The following is an 18181-nucleotide window of genomic DNA, read 5'->3' as shown; positions in this document are numbered from 1 at the left end:
GGCCCAAATCGGTCCAGATTTGTATATAGCTGCCATATAGAACGATAACTCGATTTAAAGTGCTGGCGCATTTATAACCTGAATTTGTTAGGCTTTTCGACATTCGTGTCGTATATGGTTTAGATCGGTTTATTTTTAAATATATTTAGCTACTAATAAGACCAATATTTTGTTATACACAATTGAACAATGACTTGTACTTATTAGTATTTGGTCAAAATCGGGACATATTTCGATATAGGTGCTATTAGGGCATAAATTATGCATTTTTCACCGGATTATGATGAAATGTGGTTTACATATATACCCGAGGTGGTGGGTATCCAATGTTCGACCCGGCCGATCTTAACGCCATTTTATTTGTTTATAAAAAGTACTGCACTACTATTCCTGACAGAACCGATTGGAGCTACGATATTCCTGGTAACAGAAGTTACATAGACTTCTATACGCATGGTTCCAACTAGACTACCAGGTGGACTTTGGCGTGTACTTTAAAGATCTACAAGTGGACATATCGAAAAGGTTACCCGACCACTGCAGTGCGTATCAAGCGGAGATCCTTGCAATTAAGGAAGTGGTGAAATGGCTAAGATATAATGACATAACGACGATTGACATAAATATCTTCTTCTTCTTGAACACAAAAACCGCCCTCGACTGTCGCCGATCTCTCAACGAGATGGCTGAACAGTTCAAAATTCATTCGGGCCACGGTGATATCCCAGGGAATTGTAAAGCGGATTAGCTTGTGAGACTAGGAATTACCTTATACACTTCAGGGATACTGGAATCTGTGGGTATGCCTCTAGCGACATGTAATCCAAGGTTTCAGGACCAGGCCCAAAGGTCAACACATGATAGATGATCACAAAAAGGGGGCTGAGAACATTTCAAAACTATGTGGCGTAATCTAGAATTGAAGAGGTCTACCGCCTTACTGTCACTGGCTAGAACCGAGGTCTCAGTCATTGTGTCTGTCATGACAGGCCATTGTCTAATCGGAAAACATGCTGACAGACTAAAGGTTACCAGCAACGACTTTTGCAGAAGCTGTAAGGACATCGAAGAAGAAGAGAATACCTTTTGTGTGTGTGTACCGCACTAGAAGTCAGAAGGAGTTCCTCTAGGTTTACAATTCTTTGAGAACTTGTCTGATTTAGCGGATGGGAACATTCGCAAGTTATTGGGCTTTTGAAAGCCCTTCTTCTGTTCCTGTGTTATCACAATGGACGAATACCTCTAAGTAAGTCTGATGGCAGACTGCCACTTAAATCTAACCTAGATATGTCCGTTCTTCCATCCATATGTCTGTTCTATCGAAATCACGCTGATATTGAGCTCTTGATAGAGCCTCCATATGGACCGATCTCTGGATTTGGGGTCTTGGGCTCATAAAAGCCGCATTTATAATCCGATATAGCTGAAATCTGAGACAGTAAGATATATTGGACCTGTCGATGTCCGCGCGAAATATGGTCCAGATCGGAACATTATTGGATATAGCTGCCATATAGACCGATGCTCCGATTATGTGTCTTAGGCCCATAAAAGCAGCATTTATTACCCGATTTCGCTGAAATTTAAAACTGATTTATATTAAACCTTTCTATGTCCGTGCGATATATGAGACCTTTCGATGTCCACGCCAAGTGTACTCCTTATCGGACCATTATTGGATATAGCTATATACCGCCCTATATACCGAAGATCCGATTTAGGGTTTTGGATTCAAACCGCAATGGGTTGGAAAAAACGAATTTATTATCCTATATTAATACAGTGTTTTCTATGACATTCAACAGATGTGTGTGCCGAGTGTGGTCCAAATCAATTCAAAACCTGTTATAGCTCCCATATAGACCGATCTCCCGATTGTACTTCTGGAGCCTGTAAACGGCCCAATTTTTATCCGATTTGGCTATGACCTACAACATCCGTGACAAATGTGCTCTGAATCGGTTTATTACCTGCGATAGCTCACATATAAACCGATCTTCCGATTTTACCTCTTGAGCCCCCATAGATCGCAATTCATATCCGACTTGGCTGAAATTTTGCACAATGAGTTCTACTAGGGTCTCCAACATCCAAACCAAGTATGGCCTGAACCGGTGCATATAGCTCCATAGCTTCGATATAGCTCCAGTCGCATGGCAATTTCTATCCATTATCCTTTGTTTGCCTTTAAAGAGATGCCGGGCAAAGAACTTGACATATGCGATCCATGGTGGCTCCCCGGTCGAACTTAGCCTTCATTTACTTGTTTTATTTTAAAGTTAACAAGGTATTTATGAGAATTATAATAGGAGTTGCAATAGCAGTTGAAGTTTTTTGGCAATTCGACGATTTTCGATACACTTGCCATATGCATATCAAGGATATTCGTCACAAGGCCTTAATCAAATGATTGTTGCTACAATAGTTTTTTTTTTTGTGAAAGATGTGCATTTATTACTCATATTTGGACAAATTAAAATAACAAAAATACACATTTAAGGTCATTACCGAAATCGATAGGATCCATCTTCATTAATGGTGTTATAATCAATATCACAATGAGACACAATAATCAAATCACTCAATACTACTATTAAGCTCCATATAAGGCTTAACTTGCTTGACATTTTTTTCGCTCTTTTGTCTTTTTTTATGTAATTTTGTTAATATTTTCCAGTTTTTCAAATTTCTATAAAATGTTTGAGTTTACTATAGCAAAGTATAAAACAATGTCCTTGATTTTCACATTAAATAGCACACCGATTTGTTAACAATGTCCATGTTTTCATTGCATTTTCTTCTATCGAGAAATTTTCTTTCGTTAACATATCCAAGTTAGTAAAATCAAATGATGAAGAAGAAGAACCGCAATGACCAAGAACAATAAACCGACTGACTGCTTTCTAACAAAAGCTGCAAGCATTTAAATAAGATTTTCCAACGATTTGTAAGTGGAAATTCGTTTCGTGGAAATGAAGCTCTTCTTGCCCGTGCCACTTGTTTGCAATGGAAAATCAGCGGCAGCTTTAACATCACCTCACGAAACTTTGTGACTGAGTGGAGGTAAGTTTCGGATGTTGTATTGTTTCACCTGACCACCCACCAAACGCCACCACCATGTGTGTGGAAAATCTCTAGACCAACAGCAGCTTCATCAGCAAAATAAACAAAAATTCACAACTCGAATGTACATTGAAAACTCTGATCATTTAGAGTCAAATGTTGTTTTTGGCTTCGTTGTTGTATTTTCCTTTGACTTCTCGGTCAACATCACACATTCAAGTAGTAAGATGGGAGTTTTTTTGGATTGTGCCCACAATGAACCATGTAAACAACGTGCAACCAAGCATTGCAACGTTTTTTGGACTTTTATTTGCTCAGCTATTTTCCAACATTTTAGCCATAACATTGAGCATTTTGTGGTGAGAGAATCTGTTCTTAATGTGGTTAACATAGATCACTGTTGTTGTTTGAAACTTTTTCCCTTGATGCGAAGAAATAAAAGAGGAGTTGAATATTTTTTGTTTTTTATTGCTATGGAGCCAAGTAGTTGCGGCAATGGCATAGTCAGGCTGTTGTTATAGGGGGTTTTTGTGGCAGGAAGATTCGTGGTTTTCCTTTTGGCCTCAACAAGAAAATCGTTAAGTGTGATTCCTACTGCTGGTGGTTGTTTGGTATGTTGGTAAGTAGACATATGATCTAATGCATTACAGGCTTTCAATATATGGCACAGTGGATTTTTGAGAGGCTAAAATATTCACATATCTTCATAAAAAAGATTGCAAACTTTGCCCATGAATATTCCATTGAGAATCAGAGACAAACTTCTCACATCTCAATGAGTGCTGTGCGACTCAATTTTAAGCTCAATGATAAGGGCCCTGCCTTTTATAGACGAGCCCGAACGGCGTGCCGCAATGTGACACTTCTTTGGGGAGGAGTTTTTACATGGCAAAGTACCTCACAAGTAAACCTTTCGCCATCATTCGGAGGAGATAACCACAGCTGAAAAGTTTCTCTAATTTTCTCGCCAGGATTCAAACCCAGGTGTTCAGCATCATAAGCGGACATGCTAACCTCTGTGCTACGGTGGCCTCCGTAAGAGGATTAGCCTAGAAAAAAGTTCGTTTCTTAAATCTTTCCTTTATTAAGATACCAATTCATGGCAAAGTTCGTTTCTTAAGTCTTTAAATCAAGTTCGTTTCTTAAGTTTTTAAATCAAGTTCGTTTCTTAAGTCTTTAGAGCAAGTTCGTTATTTAAGTCATTAAAGCATGTTCGTTTCCTAAGTCTTTTGTTATGTTCAATATTAAGGTTCATTATTTTGATGGCAGGCGACCGTGACGCAAAAGTTAGCATCATAGGGGGACAGATGCTGAACGCCTGGGTTCGAATCCCGGCGAACACATCAGAAATAATTTTCAGCTATTGCTATCCTGTCACTAAATGCTGGCGACATTAATGGGGTATGCAGACTTGTAAAACTTTACTAAGAGGGGTCGCTCTTAAAAAGGAGCGGTATTGGTAGTGAGCTTAAATGTGCCACGAGTTCAGCTGTAGAACAATAAAAAGGGAAAAAATTGCAAAAACCCAGTAAAAAATATGCCGTGAGAACGGGTAGAGATTATTTGGTATGGAATTCGGAATGGTTGAAGCTAAGGTTGTCCGGGTGCCTTCTGGCAGGTCCTTTAAGTTGGTCACCTTGGTATTTCGAAAATTCATTAAGGCTGCCAAATCTTCATTTGTGGTCATATTTCCATTAAAAATCCCAACAAAAAAGTCCACATGAGGACGACCTACAATATCTCGTCTTGTTCCGGGGATACTCGACTTTTACTTTTCTCTACATTTTTGACCGAGACCTGCTTCGAATTTTGCAATTTACGAAAGCATTTGTGATTCGATTTTCATTTTTTAAATGATTAAGACTCGTGACAAAATTTACAGCATCTGAGTATTCAGTTAAAAGTTAAACAGATTGGATTGGAAATCATGTGATTTCTCTTTATAGAAAAAGACGTGATAAAACACTTTTTTTTTGTGATGAGGACATAATGTATTGGTTGCCAAAAAGTAATTGCGGATTTTTCATATAGTCGGCGTTGACAAATTTTTTCACAGCTTGTGACTCTGTAATTGCATTCTTTCTTCTGTCAGTTATCAGCTGTTACTTTTAGCTTGCTTTAGAAAAAAGTTTAAAAAAGTATATTTGAATAAAGTTCATTCTAAGTTTTATTAAAAATGCATTTACTTTCTTTTAAAAAATCCGCAATTACTTTTTGGGCAACCCAATAGAAGCGTTTTAAGTGCATTTTACATCAGATACGTTAACTGAAACGGGTGCTTTGTGTACTTCCAAACAGATAATTGGAAAAACCCCTCGAGTTCTCAAATTCCAAAAATCAGCTCCCCCATTTGCGTTAATCTTTTTTATACCCACCACCATAGGATGGAGATATACTAATCTAGTCATTCCGTTTGTAACATCTCGAAATACTCGTCTAAGACCCCACAGGATATGTATTCTTTATCATCTCGACGCTCTGAGACGATCTAGTCGAAATCACGATAGCGGTCGAACGCGTAAAGCTCGCCGCTTGAAACTTTGTACAGATGCTTAATATCGATGTAGGTCGTTGTGATTGGACATGGACCATATCGGTTTAGATTCAGATATAGTTCCCATATAAACCGATCGTCCGATTTGACTTCTTGACCCCTGGGAGCCGCAATTTGTGTCCGATTTGGCTGAAATCTTGCGAGTAGTGTTCTGTTGTGATTTCCAATAACTGTGCTAAGTATGGTCCTAATCGGTCTATATCCTGATATAGCTTCCATATAAGCCGATCTTCCGATTTGACTTCTTGAGCCCTTACAAGTCGCAATTTTTGTCCGATTTGGTTGAAACATTGCGAATAGTGTTCTGTTATGACTTCCAACAACTGTGCAAAGTAAGGTCCAAATCGGTCTATAACCTTATATAGCTCCCATATAAACCGATCTCCCGATTTGAATTCTTGAGCCCTTACAAACAGCAATTTTTGTCCGATTTGGCTGAAATTGAGCATGTAGTGTTCTGTTATGACTTCCAACAACTGTGCCAAGTACGGTCTTAATCAGTCTATAAACTAACCGGTCTCTTGATCATCCTTGTTCGGTTCCTGGAAGCTTTAATTTTTGCTAGATTGGCAGGAGAAGGGAAGAAGTATTTTAGGGATTTTTGTAAAAAATTGGGGCAGCATTTATTTTTAGGTTTTAAGACACTTCCATCTGCAAAAAGAATTACTTAAATATCTCTATTTGTTTATTTTTTAAGAATTTTTTATATATAAATTTTAGATATAAATTCCCCTTTGAATTTTTTTACAAAAAAAAATAAAAAAAAAAGTTCGTTTCCTAAGTCTTTTGTTTATTCACTAGCCCACCACTTTATAATATCTACAAAACACTGTTCATAAGACTCCATGTTTATTCTAACAAACAGTTGAGGATAATTTATTCTATGGCAACCGTCAATTAGTGTAGTGTTCTTTTTTTATTGCGGTTGCCTCTTCATGTTCGAGGATATTTACTTGTAAATGTTTGTACTCTCATGCACCTTATTTCCTTTCATGTTATTGTTGTTGCTGTTGCTGATGATGATTTGGTGGTTTGCAAAGTTGTCATTGCTTTGTGGTATAGAGATTGGTTTTTTTCCCAGGTATCAAAGGAAAACCCATGAAAATCGTACTGCGGTAGGTAGGTCTCCTGAAAACCTACACAACAAGTTGCCAACTTTCTTGTTCGTTTAGGTTTGCGTTTTTTCTTTTTATTCTTCTTCTAGGCACTTGTCTCTTATGGCAAATCAATTCTTGTTTGTTGATAGATGATCTATGAGATTTGCGGACAATTCAATGAAAAAGAACCTACAGAAGTTGACTAGATTTGGTTTGTTAGATAATTTTCTGGGAAGACATGAAATCTTGACACATTCTCCTTTCTAGTTTCTATGTCAGGAGAGTTTGTACGAACCTATGCCCTGTCATTAAAATCTTTTAAAGGATTTTTTTCACAAATATATTTGTGGCAGTTCCATAGACACAAGACGACAAATCAGTTTGAGTCCAAGATTTATGTCTCTGACAACAATATGACAATATGTGGTTTGCCTTTCGGGATTGGACAACCCTTGAATTGCAAACTGCCATCTGACAGCTCTATCGTAAAGCTGGACATTTTTGAGGTTATACGTACCCAGAATGTGTTGACATACGAGCGCTATTTGTGTTGTTTACAGTAACTCAAAAGATTCATCTCGCCCAAAAAATGGAATTAAACCGTGAACATTTTCATGCAATTATTTTTTACAACTTTCGACGTGGATAAACTCAACAACAGTGCATCGATTTCCATCAAGGACCAGTGTTTATCGATGGTATGGTGAATTCAACTGAGTAGTAGTTCACTCCAAGACGAATTTCGTGAAGGTCGACCAAAATCAGTTGTTGTTCCAAAAACCATTGATGCTGTGCGCCAAGATCTTCAAGTGACCTATCGTGAGATTGAGACAACTTTAGGCCTTTGTTGGACCAGCATACATTCATTCCAGCATAGTGCATGAACACATGACCGTGAAAAAAAATTGTTCGAGTTCAAGGATTCCGCACAATTTGTCAATCGCTCAAAAAAGGCTCGTGTCGATTGGTCGAAAGATATGCCCCAAAAATATGAAATAACTGCATTTTTGAGTACTCAAAACATCGATTTGACGGGTCATCCGGCGTTTAGTCCTGACTTGTCACCGAATGACGTAAAACATAAAAACCACCTTTCATCAAAATCCGATGAAAATTGCATTTCGTATGTCCCATAGAAGTTATACCGAAATATGTTCCTATTTGGACCAAATACTAATAAGTACAAGTCATTGTTCAATTGTGTATAACAAAATATTGGTCTTTTTAGTAGCTATATCTACATATAAACCGATCTGAACCATATACGACATGGATGTAGAAAAGCCTAACATAAGTCACTGTGTCAAATTTCAGTGAAATCGGATTATCAATGCGCCTTTTATTAGGGCAAGACTTTAAATCGAGATATCGGTCCACATGGCAGCTATATCCAAATCTGGACCGATTTGGGCCAAGATGCAGAAAAATGACGAAGAGCCTAACACAACTCACTGTCCCAAATTTCGGCGACATCGGACAATAAATGTGGCTTTTATGGGCCTAAGACCCTAAATCGGCGCAACGGTCTACATGGCAGCTATATCCAAATCTGAGCCGATCAGGGCCACATTGAAGAAGGATATGGAAGGGCCTAAGACAACACACTGTCCCAAATTTCAGCAAAATCATATAATAAATGTGGCTTTTATGGGCCTAAGACCCTAAATCGGAGGATCGGTCTATATGGCAGCTATATCCAAATCTCGACGGATCTGGGCCAAATTGACGAAGGATGTCGAAGGGCCTAACACAACTCACTGTCCCAAATTTCAGCAAAATCGGATAATAAATGTGGCTTTTATGGGTCTAAGACCCTAAATCGGCGCATCGGTCTATATGGCAGCTATATCCAAATCTCGACGGATCTGGGCCAAATTGACGACGGATGTGGAAGGGCCGAACACAACACACTGTCCCAAATTTCAGCAAAATCGGATAATAAATGTGGCTTTTATGGGCCGAAGACCCTAAATCGGAAGATCGGTCTATATGTCAGCTATATCCAAATCTCGACGGATGTGGGGCAAATTGATGAAGGATGTCGAAGGGCCTAACACAAGTCACTGTCCCAAATTTCAGTGAAATCGGATAATAAATGTGGCTTTTATGGGCCTAAGACCCTAAATCGGAGGATCGGTCTATATGGCAGCTATATCCAAATCTCGACGGATCTGGGCCAAATTGACGAAGGATGTGGAAGGGCCTAACGCAACTCACTGTCCCAAATTTCAGCAAAATCGGATAATAAATGTGGCTTTTATGGGCCTATGACCCTAAATCGGAGGATCGGTCTATATGGCAGCTATATCCAAATCTGAACCGATCTAGGCCAAATTGAAGAAGGATGTGGAAGGGCTGAACACAACACACTGTCCCAAATGTCTACAAAATCGGACAATAAATGTGGCTTTTATGCGCCCAAAACCTAAAATACAGAGATCGATCTATATGACAGCTATATCCAAATCTGAGCCGATCAGGGCCAAATTGAAGAAGGATGTGGAAGGGCCTAAGACAACACACTGTCCCAAATTTCAGCAAAATCGAATAATAAATGTGGCTTTTATGGGCCTAAGACCCTAAATCGGAGGATCAGTCTATATGGCAGCTATATCCAAATCTGAACCGATCTAGACCAAATTAACGAAGGGTGTCGAAGGGCCTAACACAACTCACTGTCCCAAATTTCAGCAAAATCGGATAATAAATGTGGCCTTTATGGGCCTAAGACCCTAAATCGGAGGATCGGTCTATATGGCAGCTATATCCAAATCTAAATCGATCTGGGCCAAATTGACGAAGGATGGCGAAGGGCCTAACACAACACACTGTCCCAAATTTCAGCAAAATCGGATAATAAATGTGGCTTTCATGGGCCTAAGACCTTAAATCGGAGGATCGATCTATATGGCAGCTATATCCAAATCTCGACGGATCTGGGCCAAATTGAAGAAGGATATCGAAGGCCTTAACACAACTCAATGTCCCAAATTTCGTCGCCATCGGACAATAAATGCGCCTTTTATGGACACAAAACGTTAAATCAAGAGATCGGTCTATATGGCAGCTATATCCAAATCTTTACCGGTCTGTGCCATATTGCAGACGCTTGTCAAGGGGCTTAACTTAACTCACTGTTCCAAATGTCGGCGACATCGGCCAATAAATGTGGCTTTTATGGGCCTAAGACCCTAAATCGGAGGATCGGTCTATATGGCAGCTATATCCAAATTTGGACCGATCTGGGCCAAATTGACGAAGGAAGTCGAAGGACCTAACACAACTCACTGTCCCAAATTTCAGCAAAATCGGATAATAAATGTGGCCTTTATGGGTCTAAGACCCTAAATCGGAGGATCGGTCTATATGGCAGCTATATCCAAATTGACGAAGGATGTGGAAGGGCCTAACGCAACTCACTGTCCCAAATTTCAGCAAAATCGGATAATAAATGTGGCTTTTATGGGCCTATGACCCTAAATCGGTCTATATGACAGCTATATCCAAATCTCGACGGATCTGGGGCAAATGGACGAAGAATGTCGAAGGGCCTAACACAACTCACTGTCCCAAATTTCAGCAAAATCGGATGATAAATGTGGCCTTTATGGGCCTAAGACCCTAAATCGGAGGATCGGTCTATATGGCAGCTATATCCAAATCTGAATCGATCTGGGCCAAATTAACGAAGGGTGTCGAAGGGCCTAATAAAACTCACTGTCCCAAATTTCAGCAAAATCGGATAATAAATGTAGCTTTTATGGGCCTAAGACCCTAAATCGGCGCATCGGTCTATATGTGAGCTATATCAAGATATAGTCCGATATAGCCCATCTGCGAAATTAACCTACCTATGGATAAAAAACGAATCTGTGCAAAGTTTCAACTCAATATCTCTATTTTTAAAGACTGTAGCAGACAGACGGACGGACAAGGCTAGATCGTCTTAGATTTTTACGCTGATCAACAAAAACAAACAAATTTTGCCCATGAACCATCCACTAAGGAACAGGGAATATATATACTTATAGGGTCGGAAATGGATATGTCGATGTGTTGCAAACGGAATGACAAAATGAATATACCCCCATCCTTCGGTGATGGGTATAAAAATGTTCATATGATTATCCCCTAACTATTGGGTTGCCCAAAAAGTAATTGCGGATTTTTCATATAGTCGGCGTTGACAAATTTTTCACAGCTTGTGACTCTGTAATTGCATTCTTTCTTCTGTCAGTTATCAGCTGTTAAATTTAAGTGTAAAAAAAGTATATTTGATTAAAGTTCATTCTAAGTTTTATTAAAAATGCATTTACTTTCTTTTAAAAAATCCGCAATTACTTTTTGGTCAACCCAATAATATTAGCTAAATTTTTCTGAGGTATTTAAACGACATTTGTAAGGCATTGAGCCTTTCGGATTCGGTATGAAGCATTATCGGATTTAAGCTACTCTTTTACAAGTGCGCCTCAATTATCAACACTTTTCTTGGAGAGGTCATAGTGCTAACACCTAACAGCAAATTGCAAAGCAAAAAAAAAATAGAACGCCATCAGTAAGTTATTCAGTTACTATGCTATCAACGGTTAAATCCAATTGCATTCTGCTTAGGCCATGCTTCTTTTCAAGATATTTGCAAAAAAACATTTCTTTCAACTCATAATCATAAATCCAACGAGCTTGTGGCCTACAACAAAATATGAATTCAATTAACTCTTGGCTATGTTCACAGTTTCGTTTTTCATTCTTCATACTTCTAATGCATCTTCTTTTAAACCAATTATAGTTTTGTCTTCCTTACCAGCAACAGTTCGAGCCAAGTCTAGGTCAGTGTCTACCAAGCAGTTGTTCATCACCATTGCATCCGACTGAAGTTCAATTCGCCACACACAATGTTGCAATTAGAACGTCTCGTGGCTTGTAAATGGTGTAATCAAATTTTCGAATGCTGTCGTAGTCAGCGCCATAGCGTAAGCTTGTCGTTGTATAGTTCTTGAAGTTAAAGTGTAATTATATTGCAATTATTAAAACTTTTTCCATATTATTTGCATAAATTACAAGCTATAACATTTTCGTATGTGTGTGTGTGTGTTTGCAAGTGCAAATGTGTGCAATGTAAAGTACAATGAAAACAATTAGAATTTTTTTGATAACAACCATCACATATCCGTTGCATTCAAACAGAATTGTAATAGAAAATAAAATTAGACTGCCTTAAAGGAAAACAAAAGCCTTAAGCAACGAACTCGGAAGTAAAGGGAGTAAATTGAGTCAGCTAAAGGAATATGTGAAATATGTGGCTTAGGGTGTATTTGGGGAGTGAGGTGTCCACCCAGACTCTTGGCCTTTAAAGTAAATATAAGCTTCGTAATATACTCTCAAATATGAGCCCCATATTACCATAACCGGTAAACAAGTCCTGTTTCATTTGAGCCCTGTATTGTTGTGATTGGTCTATATATCCATTTTCAGGGGGTTCCTTTTGGAGTAGGGATGATACCTCATACATTTCGCTTTTGTCAAATTCGTGCTTTGCTCCCAAATACCTTTTATTTAAGCCCAATTGCCATGGTCGAAAAATAAGCACGGGTTGGAAGGCGTTTTGGGACTGGGGCTGGCACTCTGCAACTTTGCCCAAAGTTCTAATTTGTTCTTTACTCCCAAAAACCTTTCATTTGAGCTCCATATTGGTGTATTCGGGAAATAAGTTCAGTTGGGGTGCTTTAGGCTTTACCCACAAACACTTGGCCCCAAAACGGTTTTTCTTTTCCACTTTTAAATACCATTCATTTGAGTCCCATATTGTCATGATGGGTCAAATAACCTATCTTAAGGAGGTTAGGCGCCTTCTAGATACCATACCGCAAATTTTAATGCCATTTTCCAAATCTACTGTCAAATAGCTTTCATTTGAGTCCCATATAGCCATGGTTGGCTAATATTCCCATTAGGGGGGTTTTTGGGGGTGAAGAAACCACCCATTACATGGACTTAACTTTTTTTTGCCATATTCGTAATCCACTCCCGAATGCTTTTCATTGAACGTCCAGTATGTTTGTTTGGGGGAATTTTAGGGTTGGGGCGGCCCGCTGGGTACATAGGCACACATTCGTATTCTGCTCTTTCATACCTTTCATTTGATATACATATTGTTCCGATCGGTCCACTTTTGATTTTGGATGGTGTTGTCGGGGTAAAGGGAGTTCCCCCCCCTTCCGATATCGAAAAATTATAAAGCCTACAGACCAATCTACATTTTGAGTCTATATGGAACAAACAAACAAACCAAGTCCCTTGTAGACGTGATTGGCTAACATGCCCATTTAGGGGGTTTCCTAAGATGATTGAGATGATCTCCTATACTTTGACCTGATTTTGTATGCCAAATTCGCAATCTACTACCACTCATTTTAGCCCCATATTGATATGGACGTTGTCTGCTTTTAGAAGTTTAATTCCTATTTTTTTTTTTTTTTATTCCTGGGTACTTGAACCCAATTTTAAAAAACCATATTCATACTATACTCTTCAAAAGCTTTCATTTGATATTCATATTATCATATTGTCAAGCCTATTTCCTCTTTCTGACTATATTCGTAAGCTACTCCCGAATACTTTTCATTTGATTCCCATATTGTCGTGCTCGTCCAATAAACCTATTTTAGGGGGTCTTGGGTTTGGGGCGGCCCCCGGTTACTTGGACCCAATTTTTAATACGAAATATTAACTCTACTCCTAAATACCTCTCACTTGAATCCCATATTGTCCCAATCGGTACACTTTTATTTTTGGGTAGTACTTTTAGGGTAAGGGGGAGGGTCCGCCCCCCCCTTCTGATATCAACAAATTATAAAGCCTATACCTCCTTCCTGACCAAATTCGTAATCTACTCTCGAATGCCTTTCATTCGAGTCCCATATTGTCATTATCGTCCAATAAACCTAGAAGAAAGTGGGGGGGCCGCCCCGACCCCCCAGGATTCATCTGCTGATATCAAATTTGTATTCTACTCCCGAATACCTTCCATTTAAGTCCCATATTATCCTAATCGGTACATTTTTATTTTTGGGTAAGGGGCAGTGTCCGCCCCCTCTTCTGATATCAACAAATTACAAAGCCTATACCTCCTTCCTGACCAAATTCGTAATCAACTCTCGAGTGCCTTTCGTTCGAGTCCCATATTGTCATTATCGTCCAATAAACCTAGAAGAAAGTGGGGGGGCCGCCCCGACCCCCCAGTTTCTTGGATTCATCTTCTGATATCAAATTTGTATTCTACTCCCAAATACCTTCCATTTAAGTCCCATATTGTCCTAATCGGTACACTTTTATTTTTGGGTAGTACTTTTTGGGTAAGGGGGAGGGTCCGCCCCCCTTCTGATATCAACAAATTATACAGCCTATACCTCCTTCCTGACCAAATTCGTAATCAACTCTCGAATGCCTTTCGTTCGAGACCCATATTGTCATTATCGTCCAATAAACCTAGAAGAAAGTGGGGGGCCGCCCCGACCCCCCAGTTTCTTGGATCCATCTTCTGATATCAAATTTGTATTCTACTCCCGAATACCTTTCATTTGAGTCCAATATTGTCCTAATCGGTACACTTTTATTTTTGGGTAGTACTTTTTGGGTAGGGGGGAGGGTCCGCCCCCCTTCTGATATCAACAAATTATACAGCCTATACCTCCTTCCTGACCAAATTCGTAATCAACTCTCGAATGCCTTTCGTTCGAGTCCCATATTGTCATTATCGTCCAATAAACCTAGAAGAAAGTGGGGGGGCCGCCCCGACCCCCCAGTTTCTTCGATCCATCTTCTGATATCAAATTTGTATTCTACTCCCGAATACCTTTCATTTGAGTCCAATATTGTCCTAATCGGTACACTTTTATTTTTGGGTAATACTTTTTGGGTAAGGGGGAGGGTCCGCCCCCCCTTCTGATATCAACAAATTACAAAGCCTATACCTCCTTCCTGACCAAATTCGTAATCTACTCCCGAATGCCTTTCATTCGAGTCCCATATTGTCATTATCGTCCAATAAACCTAGAAGAAAGTGGGGGGGCCGCCCCGACCCACCAGTTTCTTGGATCCATCTTCTGATATCAAATTTGTATTCTACTCCCGAATACCTTCCATTTAAGTCCCATATTGTCCTAATCGGTACACTTTTATTTTTGGGTAGTACTTTTTGGGTAAGGGGGAGGGTCCGCCCCCCTTCTGATATCAACAAATTATAAAGCCTATACCTCCTTCCTGACCAAAATCGTAATCTACTCTCCAATGCCTTTCATTCGAGTCCCATATTGTCGTTATCGTCCAATAAACCTATTTTTGGGGGGTCGGGGCGGCCCCCCAGTTTCATGGATCCATCTTCTGATATCAAATTTGTATTCTACTCCCAAATACCTTTCATTTGAGTCTCATATTGGCACGATCGGTCTACTTTTATTTTTGGGTGGCACTTTCGGACTAAGGGGGAGGGTCCGCACCCCTTGCCATATCAAAAAATTATATAGCCTTTTGCTCCTTCCGGACCTTTCGTTTTTGAGTCTATGAGGAAAAAATAAATTTACAAACCCACAAATAAACAAACAAAAATACATCCCCCCCTCCCATTCCCTCTTCGTGTAATGAAGTCTACATTCTAGTTCTCTCGTTGCTATGCTCCCACTGCTTAAGGCATAACTCCCATTGGGTTAAATTCGGGATTGGATCACATATACTGCACTTCGGATGTTTATATAGAAGTCCAAACTCAGGCTTCCATGAACGGCTTTGACGCCCTTTCTGATTCCATTACAAATATTTCGGAGGATTTTCCGGGCAGTGAAATCGTTGTCGCTGAGGATTTCAATGTCCACAACTCCTCCTGGCTTTTCCATTCGAGTCATACGACTCCTGAGGGCCAATACGTTGAGGTTTTCGCTGCGCACAATGGTTTGGCGCAACTAGTAAACGAACCGACACATATCGCATGTGTCCAAGGGCATCAAAATAATACTCTTGACCTTTTTTCAACTTCACACCTTGAAAAGTATGAAGTTAATACTCTTGCACCTCTTGGTAACTCCGATCACTGCATTGTTTCAGCAACTTTTTCGCATTCTGCTCTTCGTACTGCTTCCTCCCCAGTCCCAAAGCGGTCAATATTTTTATACGAAAAAGCACGTTGGGCTGAGCTCAATGGATTCTTTCAGCATTTTAATAGGAAACTATGTTTTCTCGATGGTTCAACCAGACCTGCAGAGATGCTTTCAGATCGAAAGAGGTTACAGTATACAGGAACTGGCGCTTGGATAAAAATGCCAAAACTGAACTGCTGCGCAAACAGGCAAGATCTTCGTGTGCCAATGTGCTTAGGCGCAAAAAATTTCTTTACGAACAGTGTCTGAGTACTAAGGTTCTTGCTTCTACACGAGGAACTAAAAGCTTTGGGTTGTTGCGTGACAAGAGTAAAGGTAGTTCTTCATCTATTTCAACTCTTGTTAAGTATGATCGAACATTCAGTGACCCTGTTGATAAGGCTAACCTGTTAGCTGATATATTTGCAGGGAACTCTTCCCTGCCGGATAGCAATCAACCACTCCCCTCAATCGAAAATGTGTGGCATCATGCCCCAAATATTTTTTCGAACTCGTGGAGTTAAAAGCGTTCTTGAAAATCTAGACGTAAATAAATTTCCGGGCCCGGATGGCATATCAACACTGGTCTTACTCAAGTGTTCTTCGACGCTCGCTAGTCCATTGCGCAACCTTTTCAATCTTGCCTACCGTGTGGGTTTCTTGCCGGAGCGTTGCAAGGTCAATACCCAAGATGGGTGAAGCAAACAACCCTGCGATTTATCGGCCAATTGCGATATGCTCCGCTCACTCTCCAAGGTCATGGAGAGCATGGTTAATCACGATCTTGTGAGGTATTTAGAGTCTAATGGCCTTCTTAGCGACCAACAGTATGGGTTCCCCAGAAATGGCACTTCTGTCGGAACGTTGGAGTCGCTCAATTCACCAGTTTGGTGAGAGTAAGATTGTGGCTCTGGATATCTCCATGGCATTTGATAGGGTCTGACACGGTGCTCTACTATCAATGCTTGTCACATTGGGTGTCGGTAATGGCTTCGTTCGATTTATTTCGAGCTTTCTCAGAGATCGCACTATTCGAGTAGTCATAGATGGGTTCTCATTCAATGAGCATAAATTGAACGCAGGTGTACCCCAGGGCTCAGTTCTTTCTCCTTCTCTTTTTCTTATCTTTCATCAACGATCTGTTGGGTTAGACATCGAATCCGATCTACTCATTTGCGGATGACAGTAATCTCTGTCATTCGTACTCATTCGACCATGGGCCGAGTCTTTGAGAGATTGAGGACAAAGGGCGGCTTATGGACGATACACTCTGCCAGGATTTGCTGGCCATTTCTGAGTGGGGTTAAATGAATCGAGTAGATTTTAATGCACGGAAGACTCAGTTCTGCTTGTTTTCACACAAACGATTCGCTGACCCAGTACGATCATCTTTGTCTATCAACGGTGTAGATGTTGAGCAATCAGAAGCTCTTGATTGGGCTAAACATGTATTGGAAGTGTCGAAAGAAGCATTCAAGTGTTTGGGCTTCCTTAAACGGTGTAAGAATTACTTCACTCCGCCTGATCTTCTTAACATCTACACCACTTCCATAAGGCCGAAAATGGAGTACAACTTACATGTATGGGCTGGAGCTTCAAAATCATCCCTGGAGCTACTGGACCATGTACAGAGCAGAGCGATGGCGTTGATTGGGGACAGTAGGGTATGCAACTCTATTGCCTCTCTTGAACATCGTCGCAATGTGGGCGCTGTTCTATTGATACTTTCATGGTGTGTGTTCGTCTTCTTATTAGTCTTCTTATTCCTGATGTAAGGATGTCAGGGATACTACATATTCCAGGAACTCACACCCGTTTGTAATTGATTGGCCAGCGGACCGCACAATGCATTGGAGAGAGAATTCTTATTTCGCCCAAACCGTTCGTATGTGGAATCGATTTCCGGCTAATGTTTTTCCCACCCTCTTTGACATCCAAAGATTTAAGACAAATGTCAATAAGCACTACATCCTTTTCCCCTTCTCCAATTCCTAATTTCCTCCCGCCCACGCAATGCACTGCATTTATAGGGGACATCCCCTGCGTGTTGGCTGACAGAAAAAAAAAACACAAATTCATTTTTATATATTGGTTGCCCAAAAAGTAATTGCGGATTTTTTAAAAGAAAGTAAATGCATTTTTAATAAAACTTAGAATGAACTTTAATCATATATACTTTTTATACCCTCCACCATAAGATGGGGGGTATACTAATTTCGTCATTCTATTTGTAACTACTCGAAATATTCGTCTGAGACCCCATAAAGTATATATGTTCTTGATCGTCGCGACATTTTATGTCGATCTAGCCATGTCCGTCCGTCCGTCCGTCTGTCTGT

At 40.0% G+C, this 18181-nt stretch overlaps 1 protein-coding gene across 2 annotated transcripts in view; it reads right to left on the bottom strand.

Annotated features, from left to right (window-relative positions):
- The window catches only part of LOC106092094 (protein SPT2 homolog), a 312016-nt gene that overhangs the window by 199249 nt on the left and 94586 nt on the right, over positions 1–18181 (bottom strand). The window contains exon 1 of one of the 2 annotated variants that reach the window (XM_059360868.1): positions 2509–2613. The exons of the other annotated variant lie outside the window; for it this stretch is intronic. The gene's annotated coding sequence lies outside the window, so the exon portion shown is untranslated. Of the gene's footprint in view, positions 1–2508; positions 2614–18181 lie in introns of those variants that run through there. 2 annotated transcript variants of the gene reach the window in all.

This window comes from Stomoxys calcitrans, chromosome 1 (assembly GCF_963082655.1).
Source record: "Stomoxys calcitrans chromosome 1, idStoCalc2.1, whole genome shotgun sequence".
Classification (NCBI taxonomy): domain Eukaryota; kingdom Metazoa; phylum Arthropoda; class Insecta; order Diptera; family Muscidae; genus Stomoxys; species Stomoxys calcitrans.
The sequence above is the reverse complement of the archived record's forward strand: the minus strand, read 5'-3'. Positions and strand labels throughout refer to the sequence as shown.